Source organism: Lynx canadensis, chromosome C1 (genome assembly GCF_007474595.2).
Source record: "Lynx canadensis isolate LIC74 chromosome C1, mLynCan4.pri.v2, whole genome shotgun sequence".
NCBI classification, from domain to species: domain Eukaryota; kingdom Metazoa; phylum Chordata; class Mammalia; order Carnivora; family Felidae; genus Lynx; species Lynx canadensis.
The window spans coordinates 141,836,845-141,855,163 of record NC_044310.1 but is presented as its reverse complement, the minus strand read 5'-3'; the positions used below and the strand labels follow the sequence as shown (position 1 = coordinate 141,855,163).

General features: G+C 36.9%; 1 long non-coding RNA gene across 1 annotated transcript; it reads left to right on the top strand.

Annotated features, from left to right (window-relative positions):
• Positions 1-4,295: 4,295 nt before the first annotated feature.
• Positions 4,296-17,594, top strand: LOC115520043. The gene is made up of 3 exons (XR_003970678.1): positions 4,296-6,386; positions 7,861-7,971; positions 16,896-17,594. It is a non-coding gene; the product is annotated as an uncharacterized LOC115520043 (long non-coding RNA).
• Positions 17,595-18,319: the final 725 nt, after the last annotated feature.

The window sequence follows — 18,319 nt, the reverse complement described above, 5'->3', positions numbered from 1 at the left end:
ATGTTAACCTGGGATGAAGTGTTGCCTCTGCTTTATGCTTTGAGTAAAAAGGAAAAAAAAAAAAAAAGATGGGTTAAATTGTTACTCTATTATGTACTATTACATACACCTTTTCTTTTAGAAGGGGTTAATTATAATTATTATTCACACATCTGTGTTGTCAGTGTTTTTATTCTGACTTATTCTCTGAATATGTTTAGATTTAGTGATGATAGCTTTACGTACTGGCCAGGGCTGGGATCTGCCAATGCAATTGAAAAGATATGATAGCTGCATTATGCAAATGATGAAAAGATTGTCCTAATCTTCTCTAGGGACTTATGGAACTTAGATAATAAATACAGAGCTTTCTATCTTTTTCATCTGGATATTTGAATTGGCCATGAATCAGGTAAATAGCGACCAGTTTATGTGATTAATTTGTCTTAAGATATGAGAAAAGTCCGGTCATTTAAAATGAGTATCATTAAAGTGAACATTCATGAGAATGTCTGATAGTAAACAAGAAAAATGAAGAAAAGAAGTTGGGGGTGAGGAGTTACTCCCATGCATATGCTTATTTGAAAATTGTGTGTCTCCCTCCACTGGAGTGTAAGCTCCAGGACAGCCAGTGACTATGAGTCTTTATGTTTACCAGTTGGTATCTCTCCGAACTGAGCACAGTGCTGAGCATGTAAGAGGTGTTTGATTTATATATGTTGACGAATTAATGAGTGAACTATTAATATTTTTGTGGGTTTTCCCTCCATAGATAGGTTTTTCTTACCTATGTAATTATAACATACTGCTTGATTTAATTCTTAGTTCTTATTTAATTCCGCCTTATTTCAGACGGGATTGAAAGTGACTGTATGTTTTTCTCATTAGCTCTTGTGATAGAAATCAGATTTATTTCCTTAAAAACGATGTTCCTAAAAACATCATGCAGTGTAATAAGTATATACAAATTTTATTTATTTGAAACGTGTATGGATTGACAGCTAGGCATGTCAGGAATATACCAGAGTTTATTGTAAGCATCTGCAGACATTGAAATGGTAAATGGTGCAACAGCTCTTTTGGAAAAAAATCTCTATCATCTTCCTGATCTTTATGCCCTTTTTTTTCGTTTTTACATCTGGAGTATCCCCCTTTTGCTACTAAATAACCTTTGTCCCATGAAAGAATGAAACTTTCACAACATAAAATAGCCTCTGACATTCCTGTGAACTGGTTTCTTAGGACTGGTAGCAACGTTTTGTGATTCTGGGACTTTGACTTGCTTAAATGACCAGTTATTCACATCACTACATGCCTTACATTTTAGCAGATCATTCTATATCAACATGGATGAAATCTTTTTGAAACAGTTCCAATGTTTGGATGCTTCTAGGTTTAGGATTCCCAAATAACATTCTGCTGTATTTTCATTATTTTCTTGTACAAGGAACATTGTGATGGACATATTCTACTGAAAGCTTGGTTTGTAGTTAGGAGTATTTTTTTTTGTAGTTAGCAGTATTCTTTTGGCTAGAATTTCAGAAGTGCAACTACTCGGATTAAATGATATGGGATTTCAGAGTGTCTATTCATATTTAATTAATATTGTGGGTTTTTAAAAACCCTTTCCACTTAAATAAAAGGATAAGTGTGTTGTCTTATTTTGAACTTAATTATTTATTGATACTATTTTTCTGTGTATTTCAGTGTCTTATTCTTTCACTCTTTTCATTATTAGAGAATCTTAGTGTTTTTCTTATAAATCAGTCGAATCCTTTAATCATTATTTTTGCAGACATCCCAGTTTGCCCCTTTAATTTTTATAATTATCTTTATAGCATATAAACATGTTTATTAATATAAAAAATTCACATAAGAAAACCAGGAAAGAGATATAATAAGCAAAAAGAACATTAAAATCATCCATTGTCCCACCATTCTAAGAAAATCAGTGTCAACACTTTGGGATGGACATGTATATATTTGAGTGTGTGTGTTGAACATAGAATTCTAAAATGCCCTGTAATTTTTCCACAATATACTATAGACATTTTTCACATATAAAAAATTATTTTAATGATGTATTTGCTGTTTGGGTCGTCCCAATTTATTTAACCAGTCTTCTGTTGATGTACATTAACTTGTTACTTATTGCTCACCATTAAAAACAATACTGCAATTAATACTTGAATTTAGTTTTCATTTAGTCTACAAGTCAAGTATCTGTGTCAAAGTGTATGGACTTTTAAAAGACATGACATATTTCCCAATTGTCTTCCCCAACGTATACATACATACATACAACCATATGTATGTATGTATGTATATATAGGTAACATACATATATGTGTAACATGCATAAATGTGTAACGTACATATATGTGTAACACACACATATATATATAAAATATTCTTCCAGCTGACCCTTTTATTTAACATTGGGTAAGAATACTGTCCAGTTTTATCATGTAGCATTAGATGACCTGTCTTCCTTCTTAGTGATGCTTTCCTGCCAGCATGTCAGTGTACAACTCTCAGCATTCAATGCTATTTCTTTTACTTTTTTGTTAAACGTTCTTTGTCTTACAGGAAGTTCATATTCAATTTAATAATTTGGACTATACTCTTTCCCAAGTGTGACTGAATTCCCATTTCATCATTCTTTTGTAGCAAAATTGCTTTTTTTTTTTTTGGGACAGAGAGAGACAGAGCATAAACGGGGGAGGGGCAGAGAGAGAGGGAAACACAGAATCGGAAACAGGCTCCAGGCTCCGAGCCATCAGCCCAGAGCCCGACGCGGGGCTCGAACTCACGGACCGCGAGATCGTGACCTGGCTGAAGTCGGACGCTTAACCGACTGCGCCACCCAGGCGCCCCGCAAAATTGCTTTTGATGAACAAGTTATTAAGTTGCAGGAACACATCTTTGTTTATTTCGAGTGATACTTGTTTCATTTTTTTAAGTCTCAGCTGATCTCTGGGTAAAAAGTGATACCTCACCTGTATAGTTACATTTCTTTGGTTTATAACTGAGTTTGAATATCTTCATAGATTTTTGGTCATTTTATATAAAAGTTTGTGTCCTTTGTACATTTTGCTACTGGCTTTGCGAAAGTTGTTTTAAAGAATATTAATCTTTTGCCATGTGTCATTAATCTTTTTACCTTTTTTATGGTATCTTAAGTTCTCATAAAAGTTTAAAATTTTAGTTGAATATGTTAGACTTTATTGTTTGTGCCTCTTGTTCAAAATTTTTGTGTGGGTAAGATGGAAAATAACATAGCTAATAGTGGTAGGATATTTTTATCTGTACTCTGAGTGGATAATAGTGACTATTCCTTACTCTCCCTTAATAAATGGTTTATAGTTAATGTGATAGGATCAGTAAAGAGGATTGACTTAAGTGTTCATAAGGTTTTGCCTTTTTATCAGATCCTACCTAAGCCCTACATTGAATACAGTTCAGATATAAAATAAGTGTTGGAAGTCCTGTGCTAATTCATTAAAAAAATACATTGAATGTCCATCTGTTAATGTCTGACATACTAAGGGATATATTAAATTATATGATGAAACGTACGATTAAAATGTTTTTTGCAAAGGTTTTAATAACATGGGGAAATGATGATTGTGACATGTTAAGTGGGAAAAATGGATACAAACTTTTAGATGTAGTATGACCTCAAAATAAGTATAGAAAAAAGAGGAAGAAAATATAATATTATTACAAGTTGTTGTAAGGCAATAGCATTATGGTTGGTATTTTTCTAATTCTTTATGCTTTTGTGTATCCTAAATATTCTATATCAGGCATATTACATTGATAATTAGAAAGCAGTATTGGATCATTTTTTTTTTGTTTTTAGAATCATCTTGATGGCAAGGAATACAAAAATAGTTTTTAATTTATAAGTAAATGAGATGCTTGGGTTTTGTTTCTTTTTGTTCATCTAATATTACTTTTGGGGACATTATGAAGAGAGATCAAGATAATTAATAAAAATTGATTAACTAATACAATACCAATTGCAGTCTCCATTGCAAAGTTGAATGATTTTGATAGAATTCTCATCAATTGTTGTGGATATAAAAAGATTAACTACTGGGGCACCTAGGTGGCTCAGTTGGTTAAGTGTCTGACTTCGGCTCAGGTCATGATCTTGCAGTTCATGGGTTCGAGTCCCACTTTGGGCTCTGTGCTGACAGCTCAAAGCCTGGAGCCTGCTTCAGATTCGTGTCTCCCTCTCGCTCTCTGCCCCTTCCCTGCTCGTGGTCTGTCTCTCTCAGTGTCTCAAAAATAAATGAACATTTATTTTTTTTAAAGATTTAAAAAATTTTTTCTTTTAAAGATTAACTACTGTTTTAATTTATTATCTTGATATTTCACTGCTTTTGAAGGTTTCTTGAGCATAGATCATCTTTATTCAGATGGTGATTTTTAAAAGACACAAGCAAAATGCAATGAGAATTAGAAAAAAGTATTATTTCTAGTGGGGGATTCAAGAAGTTTTCGTGTAAGTGCGGTGGTATTGTAAACTAGACACTGGACTGGATCACAGCCTGGGTTGTAAGCATAGGCCTGCTATTCCAGTATGCATGACTTTATGCATATTTCCAGTGCTTTAAAACCTCAACTTCACCAGTTTTCAAGACCTTTTTAAACAATGGAACCCTTTTTCACAAGTGGTATTCTGTGGAACGCTTGTATAAAAAACAGGTAAAGTTGTTTTATTTCTGTGCATTTTCTGTTAGTTACCATAATATTTACTGGGTAAAAACAAGAGCAGTTTAATTAAAATTAAGTTTAATTAAAACTTTACATTTATTTTTAAATTTATTAATGTTTCACAGTCAATCTTTGGAAGTCAGAAAATAATTGACCAAAAATGGAAAGGATTGATTTACTAAAGATAGAAATGATAAGATTGGAGTTAATGGTCATACTGTACATATAAATGATGCTAACATTTTAGCTTTATGTTAATTAAACTTAAATGATGTTTTTTAGGGAGAGCAATAATTATTTTAAGAAAATGTAAAATCTTTTTTGGATTATAAAGTCACTTGCTTATTTTTGTATTTAAAATTATAGTTTAATGGACTGCTTTTACTAATATTTGTCAGATAAGAACTTTTAATAAAAGATGGGACTTAAATTTATACAACATTTTATCATGGTGAATATGGATTTCAAATATTTTGTTTTTTCTGTTATTATTTGATTGAATAAACTAAGTTATTTGATTCAGAGAAAATAATTTGCTACCCCTTAAAATGAATATAAGAACCCTTCTATGAAAAAGCAAAATTGATATATGAATGAAGGTCGGAAGGGAATGACCCCAAATGGTTAACAGTAGCTTTCTCTAAGGAATGGGATTGTGGGAACAAGTCTAAGTTTTATATCAGGTCTAAAAATGACTTAGTTATAACTATTAAATTATTTTTTAATTTAATAATTATTAGGTTGAATTGTTAATTAGTATCAAATATTTAACAGTGTGTTAATTATTGATAAGTTGGAAAACAGAAGTATAAGAAATATAAATATATTCAATAAATAATGAATATAAGCAAACAATATATTATTTCTTAAAACTTTCTACTCTTAGTATCAAAATTAATTGTAATACACTGAAAATTAGAAAACGAGAACGCTTTAAACAGTAATTGTTTCAAATGTATTAAATGTATTATAATTAAAACTACTTTGACTTTAGAAGGGAATTCAGGTAATTCATGCTAAACTTTCTTTTGATTTTAAGCTGCCAACTGATAGAGTGCAGAAATGATAACTTTCTGAATACTGTTGCTATAAACAAACATCTCTTCGGTTCCTGCTATGTGAAAAGGAGCCAAATGTAATGATTGTGGTCTTATTCAAGGACAGAGTGCTGATGATATCATTTCCATAGACAGCACAATGCTGCAGCTGGCTCTGTCAGTCTAGGAAGAGAGCTCACTTAAAAAAAGACCATGAAGTAATTTGCAATTCAGGGGCAATATTTTAAGGGAAGTGAACTCGAAGTCTACTCATTAAAATCAAAGAAAACCTTGTGCTTTTTTTTTTTTTTTTTTTTTTTAATATTTTTGTCTCTTCAAAGTGTAACCATACCAACTTGCATAGCCTACATTAGGAATTCAGGAAAAGGGGACAGTGTTAAGAATTTTGCTTGTTGGAAAAGTTCTTTAGAGTAAGACCTTGGAGGGAAAAATTATATAGGTGTCTGGAATTTAAACCTACATTGCTAATTTCATGTCAGACATTTAAGAAATGTGTTTCAGAGGTATTTATTAGTTGTCTGTTCCCTCACAGTGTCAGGCTGACCAGCATACAAGTGCATGAGTCCCAGTGGCATGAAAGCAGTCAGAATTCCCACCTTCCTTGGCTCAAAGGAAACAAATGAAGTGAGTAGCTTTCAATGGACCTGGCCAAAAATCCATTAAGTATGTATCTAATTTTCTTAGGGCAGTATTTTAGCTGCAAATGATTTTTTGATACTGTGTGTATCTCCTCACTCTGCTTTTCTTATGCCCAAAAATATACCCTTTGGCTTATTATATACAGTAGCAAAATAAAATTCAGTAAAAAGCTGAGTACCTACCATGTCTTAGAAACTGAGGGGTCATGGATGTAGAGCATGAAACCACCTATGCTCCAGGGTTGCCTAGTCTGCTGGGGAAGGGGGGGGCGGGGGGAGGGAGATATATGAACAAATAGCTTGTGCTGTGTAAAAAACATAACAGATATAAGTATTTCTGCTTCTAGTCATAAAATTTCTGACCTGTGTACTCTTGGAATGGCCCAAAGATTTATAAGAAGTAAATCTGTGCCAGAGCATCTCCCTTGTATTAGCTACTAAGCTAACAAGCTTGGTTCTTTTTATTGGGATATTTTTTATATGTCATCTACTGACGTTTTCACTCCTGCATTGTGGGCATTTCTCAAGACATGCCATGCTCTGCTACTTGAAGTCATCCAGGGTTTTACCAAACCTCCCTCTCCATCCTTGACCTTTGTTCTTTATTTAGACCTGCGTCACCTACTGACTCATGTTCCCTATGTGATTGTTCAGATGATGTCTGAAATGTGATGTGTATGTCAAAACCACCCACCTCCTGCTTCCTTCTTCCCAATTTTCCCAAGTTTCAGTACCACTGATCTTCTCATGATCCTGCAAAGTAACAACCTCCTTCAATAGAATGGCCTCTCCTTGTTTTCTTTCTCCCCCTCTCCTTTCTGTCTTTATTACTGCTATTTTTTTTTTTTTCCTTTCAAACTCCCAGCCTACAAATTTTGGAAGGTTCTGATTCTCATGAAACTCTACTCTGAAGTTTCCTTTTTAAAATACTACTGAAGTTATTCAATCAGTTACAGTGTTACAAAACTGCTGGTATATCAACATACTTTTAAATGACAGACTTAGTAGAACAATAGCATCATTATTTCAAATGGATGATTTCTGGTAATTACACATTTAAGTTAATGTTCTGAATGTACAAGTGTCTTGAATTCCGTGGCCACTCAACAATAATGGGATTAAAAACAATTCTAAAGTATTGTTTGAAAGCAAATGGATAGAGAATAGCTCTGAGTTAAACTTCTAACATATTTAGAGATTTTGTAGTTGTCGAAACCATTATTCTTTCCTTCAAATATTGGAACAACCTAAATAAGCTTATTGAATCTTTTAGTATATAAGAACCAAAAATCCAAAAAAAAGAATCAGATGCTTCTGAATTCAGCTGGCTAATTTTCCACAGATTTACCTATAAACCAATTCTTTTATTTTTGGTGTAATATTCTTCTTAACAACTGTTCTTTAGAACAAAATAAGTCAGAGATTCCTCGAAGTTGTTTATTTCTCCCATAATTGTCCAGGGCAGGTGTTCCAGTTTGAAGGCCAGGTCCTTCCATCTTGCGACCCCACCATCCAGAGGGACTTGCTGTCATCTGCATCAAGCCTGAAGGTGAACAGAGAATGTGGAGGAGGTATGTCTGCTTCTTAAAGGCCTCAGCCCTAGAAGTGGAATGCCTCACTTCCTTTCACGTTCCATTGGCAAGAGCTAACTGTAGCCACCCTGAGACGCACTGTTGGCTCAGAAGTGTAATCCCTGCTGGGAATCCACTTCTCACTTAACCACCATACCCCCCAGTCATTGGGAAGCGTGTGGCTTGGTTTGCGCGCTGTCACTGAGGGCATTTGGACAAATTAACATGATTACAGTACCACAGAGAATACGTTTAACTCAATTAACTCAGACTGGGGGACAGATCAAGAGAAGCTTTTGGGAAGAGATGGTATTTGAGCTGTGTTGTGAAAGAAGCAGGTAAACTAACTAGGTGAGAAAGAGGTAAAAGATTTTAGGCAGAGAAAATACATGCAAAAGATATGCATACATGCAAAAAGTATGAAGGAATATGGCTTATCGGGGACAAAAGTAGTACAGTATAGGTGGGTTGGATCGTGGAACCATGATGATGTGGCAAAGAGTCTTTGGGTTCAAGGGCAAAATTATGTGTTCAAGAGATTTTTAGGATGTAGAACCCACGAAGTTGGGAATGACATAGGACCTCAATGAGGAGAAGTAGTCTGGTCCCTGAGGGTCTACACCGCATGCCAGGCAGAGGGAACCGCAAGTGCAGAGGCCTCAGGTGGGAATGGAGTTGGTGTGTCTGAGGAGAATGAAGACTATGGCTGGAGCATATGTGGGAGGAGATGAGGTCTGAAAGGTACAGAGGCCATATCACTGAGGGCCTTTTAAACCATGAGGAAATTTTGGAGTTTATTCTAAATCCAATGGACGTGTTGGGCTCTGTGCTGACTGCAGAGCCTGGAGCCTGCTTCAGGTCCTGTGTCTTCCTCTCTCTCTGCTCCTCCCCTGCTCACACTCTTTCTCTCTCTCTCCAAAATAAACATTAAAAAAAAATTTTTTTTTTAATTCGGTGGAGAGTTATTTGAAGATTTTAAGCAGGGAAGTGATATCTTTGTGCAGTAAGACTACACTAAAGACATATGTATTCATTCCGTCATAACAAACATATTCTCCCCAAAATACAGTGTTTTCTAAATGGTGCATGTCAATGCAGTGTACTAGTGTGGAATTCATCATTTTAGATTGGCATTGACATGTTTATTTGAATTAATACTCTCCGCTGTCTCATGGTGAGAAAAACAAGTTCATATACAACAAATAGAGAAAGACAACAGGTCTAGGGAGGGAACGGAATGAGAAAATAATGCCAAATGTTGCTCATCTTAATTTTTTTTTTTTTTAATGGAACATTTTGGGTATGGCTTTGCAAAAGCCAAGGAGGTCCCCAACAGGAAAGTTTCTTTCATGTAAGATAATGGCATCATTTTTCCCACAGGCTGTGCCCTGATTCTCTTGGAGTCTGTGGAAGGCACTGGCCCCACAACTTCATGTAGAGGATTCTGGGAAGAGTTCAAAAGAAATTAAAGAGAATTAGAAATTGGAAAATTCCTGCTTCTAAATAGGAATTTGGGACATGATAATCTGAAAATGCACTTTTAAAAGTGACTTCTTTAGACCCAAGGAATAGTTTTAGAAGAGGGGAAAGAGAGTTCTAGAGCAAACTGACACAGTTGCCTATAGAATGTGATATGAGGGGCATTTCTGCAAGGATTTCTCATTCAAAGTGCCTCCCTGCAACCCCTCACTGACCCCAGGAACTTTCCCAAGTGCTTGTCATTAAAATGTCATTCTGTTGGTGGGGGTAAGATTTTTATCTCTCTGAGTACAGGGGAAATATCCTTACGTGATACGGTGGATGCATCAACAGCTGGATTGTCTCCCAAGGCACCTAATTCAGCACATAGTCGATGTTCCTCCTCACTCGTGAGGGTATTGCAGTACTTCAGTGGACAAGTCATGTCGTCTCCACTTTGCTCCATCCCTAGCAGATAAAAGCTTTGTTTCATAATTAAAAAAAATCAAGGCTATGGAGTATGAACTTCTTGATTTTCCTGCCCTCTTATCTACATATTTAACTTCCTCAGCCTATTTTTGGGAATTTGTTCCCTCACTAAGACTGACTCAAGTCTCCTTCCATAACTGTACTCTTGGTTACATAGTCTCTCACATTAATTCCTTAAATGTTTGCTTCCTTCATTCTAAAACATTTTATTGAGCACCTGCTATGTGCATGCCTCTGTTTGAGGCTGGGGATATATATGTGATAATCAAGATGGTCATGGTCAGTTTTGACAAGAAGAATGTTTATTAGATTTTAAATCTCTTTCTCTTGAATGGCTCCATCCTTACAGTCTAAAACCATATCTAATTCTCTCCCTATTATAAACAAATAGAAAAAATTTTAATGTCTCTTGACTTTATGCCCTCTTCTTGTTAACTACTTATATCCCTCCTTGTCAGCCAAGCCTCTGGAGGAAATAATTAGTGTTTCTAAAACTTAAGTTCACATGAACATTAAAAAAAAAATTTTTAATGTCTGTTTTTGAGAGAGAGTCAGAGCCTGAGTGAGGGAGAGGCAGAGAGAGGGAAACACAGAATCCAAAGCAGGCTCCAGGCTCTGAGCCATCAGCACAAAGCCTGACGCAGGATTCAAACTTGCAGACCACAAGATCATGACCTGAGCTGACGTCGGACACTTAACCGACTGAGCCCTCCAGGCACCCCTCACATGAGCCATTTTAAAATAAATTTGATCCATATTTGTGCCCTATAAAAAAAATGAACTCAAAATGGAAGATAAACCTAACTATAAAACTTAAAACTATAAAACCTCATTAAAAAAACCTAGAAGAACATTTTTGTGACCTTGGGATAGGCAAAGGTTTGTTAGATTATATTAACAAAATATGAGCCATAAAAGAAAAAAATGACAGGTTGGGCTTCATCAAAGTTAAGAACTGTTCTTTGAAAGACACTGATGAAGAAAAGAAAAAATAAACCACACACCGGGACACAATGTATGCAATCACATATCTAATTAAAAATTTGTATCCCAAACACAGAAAGAACTCAAAACTCAACAAGAAAATAAACCAACTTAATTAACAGATAGGCAAAAGATCTGAACATGCATTTCACTAAAGTAGACCTACAGACGACAAATAAGCACATGAAAAGATGTTCAACAGCATCAGTCATTAGAAAAACGCACATTAAAACCACAAGGAAGTTACCATTGCCCTCTAGAATTGCTAAAGTTAAAGGACCGATTAAACCAAGTGTTGGTAAAGATGAAGAGGAACTTGAGCTCATACACTGCTGGTGGGGATGTACAATAGTACAGTCCCTCTGGAGAATAGTTTATCTGTTCCTCAAAAAAGTTAACTCTACATTTATTGTATGACTCAGCCATTTCACTAGTAGGTATTTAACCCAAGTGAGAAAAAACATATGCCCCATACAAGGGCTTGTACACAAATGTTCAGAGCAGCATTATTTGCAGTAGTCCCAAACTAGAAGCAAGCGAAATGTCCCTGAGCAGATGCATGGATAGACACATTGAGCTCTAGCCTTATAATGGAATACTACGCAGCTATAAAAAGGAATAAACTATTGATACATAAACAACGAGCATGGATCTCAAAGTTACTGTGCTTGGCATATGCAAGACAAAAAAAGATTACATACCCCATAATTCCATTTATATAAACTTCTAGAAAATGCAAAGTGATCTATAGTACAGCAGTTCAGTAGTTGCCTGGAGCTGGGGGACTTGTGGGAGGTAGGATTATTACGTGGCATGAGGAAACATCATGGGATGATAGATATATTCATTATTTTCACAGAGATGATAGCTTTATATATGTACTGTATATATGTCAACTCATCACATCGTGCCCTTAAATATCTGCAATGAATTATATGTCAATTGTACTTCAACAAAGATAATTTTTAAATGCTGCATAATGTTCCATTTCCATTAATATGACATTTGTGGAAAAGCACAATTATAGGGACAAAAAAGTGGCATGGGGGACATTTTTGGAATGATGAAATTGTTCTCTCTTTTGATTGTAGTGATGGCCACATGACTATACATTTGTCAAAATTCACAGGGCTCTACACTAAAGAGGGAGATTTTATTGTATATAAATTATGGCTTAAATTTAAAAATAAATAAGTTAATGAACCATCGTGTTTTAATTAAAATTCCACGTAATGGTACACATTTAAATCAAGTGTATTTTTATAAATGATGTTTATTATTTATACATTTAAACCAAAATACATTTACAAATCCAATTTTAAAACTATAAATTCAGTACCATCCAAATAAGCAACATTAATTCAACAAGACAATGTTATTTTGCTGAAAATGAAACACTTGTGGGTGCAGAATCTTTCTCTGAGACCACTTAGCCGCACCCAACACTCAGCGCAGAGCATACGCTCTCTCAATTCCTCTCTTCCCTCCCTCCCCCTAGACCTTTACAGCCTCTCCACCCCTCGGGGTGTTGTAACTTCACATATCAGTTGCCATTTTATGCTCCCCACAGGTCTCCTTTTAGCTCTGAGAGTTTCTGATCCTAAAACAAAAGGAAGAGCAAGGAAGCCCCCTCAGGGGCTGACCTGAGAAAAGAAAATCTGAAAAACAAACTGGGATGGTTGCACACCTACTGACACGAATCCTCTTTCTTCCACTAAAAGTGGACGTCCGTCTGTGTCACAGTACAGAAGGACCCCTTCTCTTACCTTAGCCTTGGAAGCACCAGGCTTGAGAGGGCAGAGAGGGGAGAATGCCAAGCTTGTCCCTTAAAGACAGTGGACTTGAAGTACAGTCTTTCATTAATCTTTGTATTCTCAGTGCCTTGCACTACCTGGCACATGTCAGTTAATTAGTGAATGAGTAAATGAATAAATCTTATTCATTCAATTGCAATAAATAAAACATCAATGATTAAATGGGGCAACCTAAATACAAATTAATTTGCCTTGGTTTATCAATATGGGATAGGCATCGGCTTCATGCACCAGCCCTTAATAACACCCAGTTGATGTTTGTCTTTTTGAGATGCTCTATTATCTGACAGAGGCTTTGGGGACTGAACTTCACACAGGCTCCTGTGGAACTTGTCTTACTAAACAGCCTCAGAATTTCACATGTTTTGTTTTTTTGTTGTTTCAAGCAATCTACACCAAATGTGGGGCTTGAACTCATGACCTCCAGACCAAGAGTCACATACTCTACCTGCTGAACCAGCCAGGCGTCCCTGTCCACATATTTTTGAAACCAAAAGTACAGACTGTACACTTCAGCAAGTTATTTCTGACATTTAATTTCTTCTCAAATTGAGTAAAATGGGGTTATTAATAGCAACAACTTATTAGAGTTGATATGAAGAATGAGTCAATACACATAATGTGACCATACCCTTCCTTAAGCTTGCTTAGAATTCAAGGAATAGCCATCTGGCACAATTTCACTTGGGATCTCCAAAGGAAATGATTGCTTTTTATTTAAATTTAGGTAGAATAAATTCTGGGCACACAGAGTTTGTCCTTGAGAGAAAAAACAAGGAAGAAGAATGGCACTAAATTGGAATGTGTTTTTTGCTCATACAGATTCCATAGAATTTGTTCTCTATTGAGTCTCTAGTCATCTAGGTGAAAAGTAGGTTTCCAAAAGGAAGGGGAGTATATGGTGGAGCTGTGTGGAGAAAAATGACCTTGCCCCCGTGACCTTGTCTCTGCAGGGGAGTTGTAGGCTGGTGGTTGCCAGCATTCCAGCTGGATTGTTTTGAATCTTCTCTTCATCCCTTACTGGTTGTATGGTTTGGAGCAAATTACTCTCTTAGCCACCTCTTCCAGCTTTTGCTTTTGTTCACAAATGGGAATAGCATCTACTTATGTGAGGATTCAGTAAGGTCATACAAGTGTGGAGGAAAGAATATATGATTTAAAAACCTAATTTCACATGCTCCTGCATGAAAGGGCTTAGGAACAGGCATCAATGGACCGTTTCGTTCTTAGTGGCAAACCTGAGCACCCATCTGGATGTGAGAGGTTGAGATAAAGTGGGTAGTAAAGGTAATTTGTAAGTAATGAAGTTATGGGAGTTTAATTTTTTTCCCCTGAAACCCAAAAAAAAGGCATTTGGACCCTGGAACTAGAGGAAAAAGAGATGGAGAGCTTGTCCAGAGCACTCTTTTGCAACAGGCAGAGCGGATGATAAAGTGAAGTTTGCTTTTCCTTTGGTGCTTCCTGTGTCTTCTACAAAGCTTTCAGCTTCCTTAGACTTGCATTAGCACTGCTTTGGGGAATCAAGGGAAGGTCATGCTCAGAGCAAGCTGGAGTAGCCCATAGGATGGCAATAGGGGATCAAGTTCTAGAACAGAGCAGCAGCGTGTGGCAAGAGGAAACACCAGGAAAATAGCTAGACTCTCCCTAGCTATTAATATATTTAATATTATCTACTTATTAATATATTTGTATTTTATTGTCTTTATAGTCCTTTGAACTCAGAAAGCTGGAGGGCCAAGGGACAAGTGAAATGCACTTGCCCCTGCCACCCCCTTAGTATAAGCTACTGCCTTCTCTGGTCTGGACTGTTCCATTGCCTCTATAGTTTCTCTGCATCCTTTGTTGTTCCTTCCAATCCATCCTTTTTTTTTTTTTTTAAGTTTACTTATTTATTTTGAGAGAAAGAGAGAGGGTGGGAGACGGGCAGAGAGAAAGGGAGAGGGAGAGGGAGAGAATCCCAAGCAGGACTCATTCCCCTGAACCATGAGATCATGACCTGAGCTGAAACCAAGAGCTGGACACTTCCCCAGCTGAGCCACCCAGGTGCCCTCTAATCCATTCTTTACACAATTGCCAGAACATATTTAAAGCATAAAATGGATCAAGTTACCAACCTTCTTAAATCTTTTCATTGGCTTCCCAATTCTACCTTGGATAAAGTCACAGCTCCTTACCTTGACCTAGAAGGTCCGCATCCTCTGCCCCTGCTTCCATGAGCAGCCTCACATGGTATCCAGTGGCCCCTTCACCGACTGCGCTCCAGGACCTTCAGGGCACGAACTTTCCTCTCTGTTCCTGATCTCCTCCTCCTCCTATTCTGCACGCATCTCGCTCATCGTACTTTCAGGTCCCGGCACCAATGTCATCTCTTTGGTGAGACCTTTCCTGCTCACTCTAGGTAAATAGGTCTCACTCTCTGACCCTTGTTGTTTTGCAGCACCCTGCTTGTTTCTTCATTATACTTCATGTGGTTTTGTGAGTATTCATCTTTTTGCTTTCCTATTTACTATCTCCATAGGGGCAAAGGCTTTGATTATTTCACAAACCCCACCATACATCTAGCACTTGGTTCAGTACCTGAACCCTGGTAGACATTAAATAAATGTTTAAAGGATGAATGAATGAACACATATCATTTTATGTACGTAGTATATGACAAATGTTATTGCAACATGTAATCAATGTAAAAATTACTAATGAGATATTTTACATTTTTTCGTGCTAAGTCTTCAGAATCTGTTGTGTGTTTTACACTTAATGTCACATCTCCATTTGAACTCGTCATATTTTATTTTATTTTTAATTTTTTAAAATGTTTATATTTGAGAGAGAAAGAGACAGAGCATGAGCAGGTGAGGGGGAGGCACGGGGGGCGGGGGGCGGCTGTGCAGAGATGGAGACAGAATCTGAAGCAGGCTCCAGACTCCAAGCTCCAAGCTGTCAGCACACAGCCTGATGTGGGGCTTGAACTCACAAGCAGTGAGATCATGACCTGAGCCAAAGTCAGACGCTTAACCGACTGAGCCACCCAGGTACCCCAGATCTTGTCATATTTTAAGTGCTTAATAGCCAAATGTGGCTATTGGTTCTCTATGGACAGTGCAGGTTTGGAGCATACTAGCGGCCAATATATGGTAGCTACTGGATAAAAACAATGCAAAGCTTCAGAAGAAAGGTTTATTTTAAGAGGTGGGGGAGAGAGCTATACCCATTGGCCAAGTCAGCAGGATGAGGCTTCATTCACCTGTTAACATCTGGAACGGGAGGGATACTGTGAGTGCCCTGGATGGATGAGTAAGACAGCTGGACCCAGAGGGAGGTGGACATCGGTGCAAAAGCCCTTGACTTTCAGATACCTGTGAAGAGCCTGGAGAGCAGAGGACAGCCCGAGGGCAACAGGCTTTGTTGCAGGAGTGGGAGGAGAGAGTAGGCAGCAGGCTTTGCTGGGAAGGCCTCTGCCAGCAGAGTATCTCAAAATGGAATGCATCCAGACACTATCAGAGATCTTGCAGAAACATACTGTTCCTGGGATTTGTTGGTGGCAGAATATGTAACATCGATTTTTTTTTTTCTTCTTTAAAATTCCTTCCGCTAATTTGTGGCCAGCAAGTTTCCACGTTTCCAGTTAGGAAGTTGGAACTAGATAACCAGGCTGTCGACTGAAAAAAGTTTTACCCATGTTTCTGGGCAGGAAACTGTCCCCTAAAAAGTGACTTTTAGATGTGAGCCACTCACTAAAAATTATTCATCATCGTATTCATGGCACAGTGCTCAGGAGAAAAATCCACTATGTGTATTTAAAACTCAGTTTCAATACTATGAGAGTAAAATGTGTGTAGTGCAAAGAGATAAGCCACTTACTCTGGTATCCAAAGCAAAAACTGTCTCCTGCCCACATTTGACTATTGATTATGTTTCATTGCTCAGTGCTGTTATCTCCTGTCATCAGAAGGACAAAAGGACAATTACTGCCAAGCCACCAAGCCCATCTCTTTGCTCCTAGAAGCAATCTGAGTGGTATATTCTGAATCATTTTGTACCGAGGGCTCCCAGAAGCGTCAGTAGGGTATCTGTAAGCAGGAGTGAGTTTATAATATTTAAGGGAGAATCCTTCACTGCAGATACAAGAATCCAGCCCACAGCTCAGAGTGAATAATTTTAATATTTTGACTTCTCCAGAAAATGAAGACCCCACACCCCAAGTTTCAAAGAATATCTGCCAATAGTATTTTGCTGGGAATCCTGGGAATCCATGACTTACAAAAGGTATAGTACTTTTGGCGAGAGATTTCCAAGACAGGGGCAAGAAAGGTAAGGGGTTCCCAGGATGATTTCCCCAGCACTCAGAATGCTGCCAACTTGATAAAATATCAGCTGCTATTTGACAACAAACGGAAACACACCATGAAAGCACAACTGTTCTTTTCAGACTGTATTAATAGAAAAATCTGGTAAACAAGAAAGATTAGTACAAGAATGTTCTATCAAGTAGATCCAGTTTCTCTAGGGAAATGTTAATCCCTATTCACTACAGGCTTTCACATTAAAATGAGTCATTATTGTATCACTGATTAAGATTTTATAAAGGTTAACAGGTGTAGAGTTAAATGAGTTTTTTTAAATTATTTTTCCCCTTCAAATATTTGTAAGGACATTACAGATAATATTCTTAATGAAATAAAGCATTAAAATACATTTAAAGATTCTTAGGGCCGCCTCACCAATTTCATTCCTCTTTTTTTGGTAAACTTAAACTATACTGTTATGTCTCATTCCTTGCATGTTTTCTACTTGCTATATATGTATGTATCTATAGATGAAATACAGTGTTGCTTTTGCATATTTTTAATCTTAAATAAATGGTAACTACTGCTACTAGTTTGTGTCTTGCAAAAATTTCACACACACACAGACACTCTCATTTCTACACCTTGTGTTTTTCACTTAATGTATCTTAGGTATCTTTTGATATTCATCCATATAGATCTGCCTCATTTGGTTTAACAGCTGTAGGTATTCCATTTTAGATGGACTTTAATTTATTATCCTAATTTCTTATTGATGGACATCTAAGTTGTTTACTTTCCTCTATTGCAAACATTCCTGTATTACAAATACTGCTGAAGTTATTTCTACATACTCATAAAAATATATCTGTGAGTTAAATTTCAAAAGGTGTGTTCATTTTAAAGTTTGACAGACATAACTAAATTCCTCTTCAAAAAGCATGAGAGTCACCCCTGTCAGAATGGCTACATTAACAACTCAGGCAACGACAGATGTTGGAGAGGATGCGGAGAAAGAGGAACCCTTTTGCACTGCTGGTGGGAATGCAAGCTGGTGCAGCCACTCTGGAAAACAGTATGGAGTTTCCTCAAAAAATTAAACATAGAACTACCCTACGACCCAGCGATTGCACTACTAGGTATTTATCCAAGGGATACAGGTATGCTGTTTTGAAGGGGCACACGCGCCCCAATGTTTATAGCAGCATTATTGGCAATGGCCACAGTGTGGAAAGAGACCCGATGTCCATCAACGGATGAATGGATAAAGAAGATGTGGTATATATATATATACAATGGAGTATTACTCAGCAATCA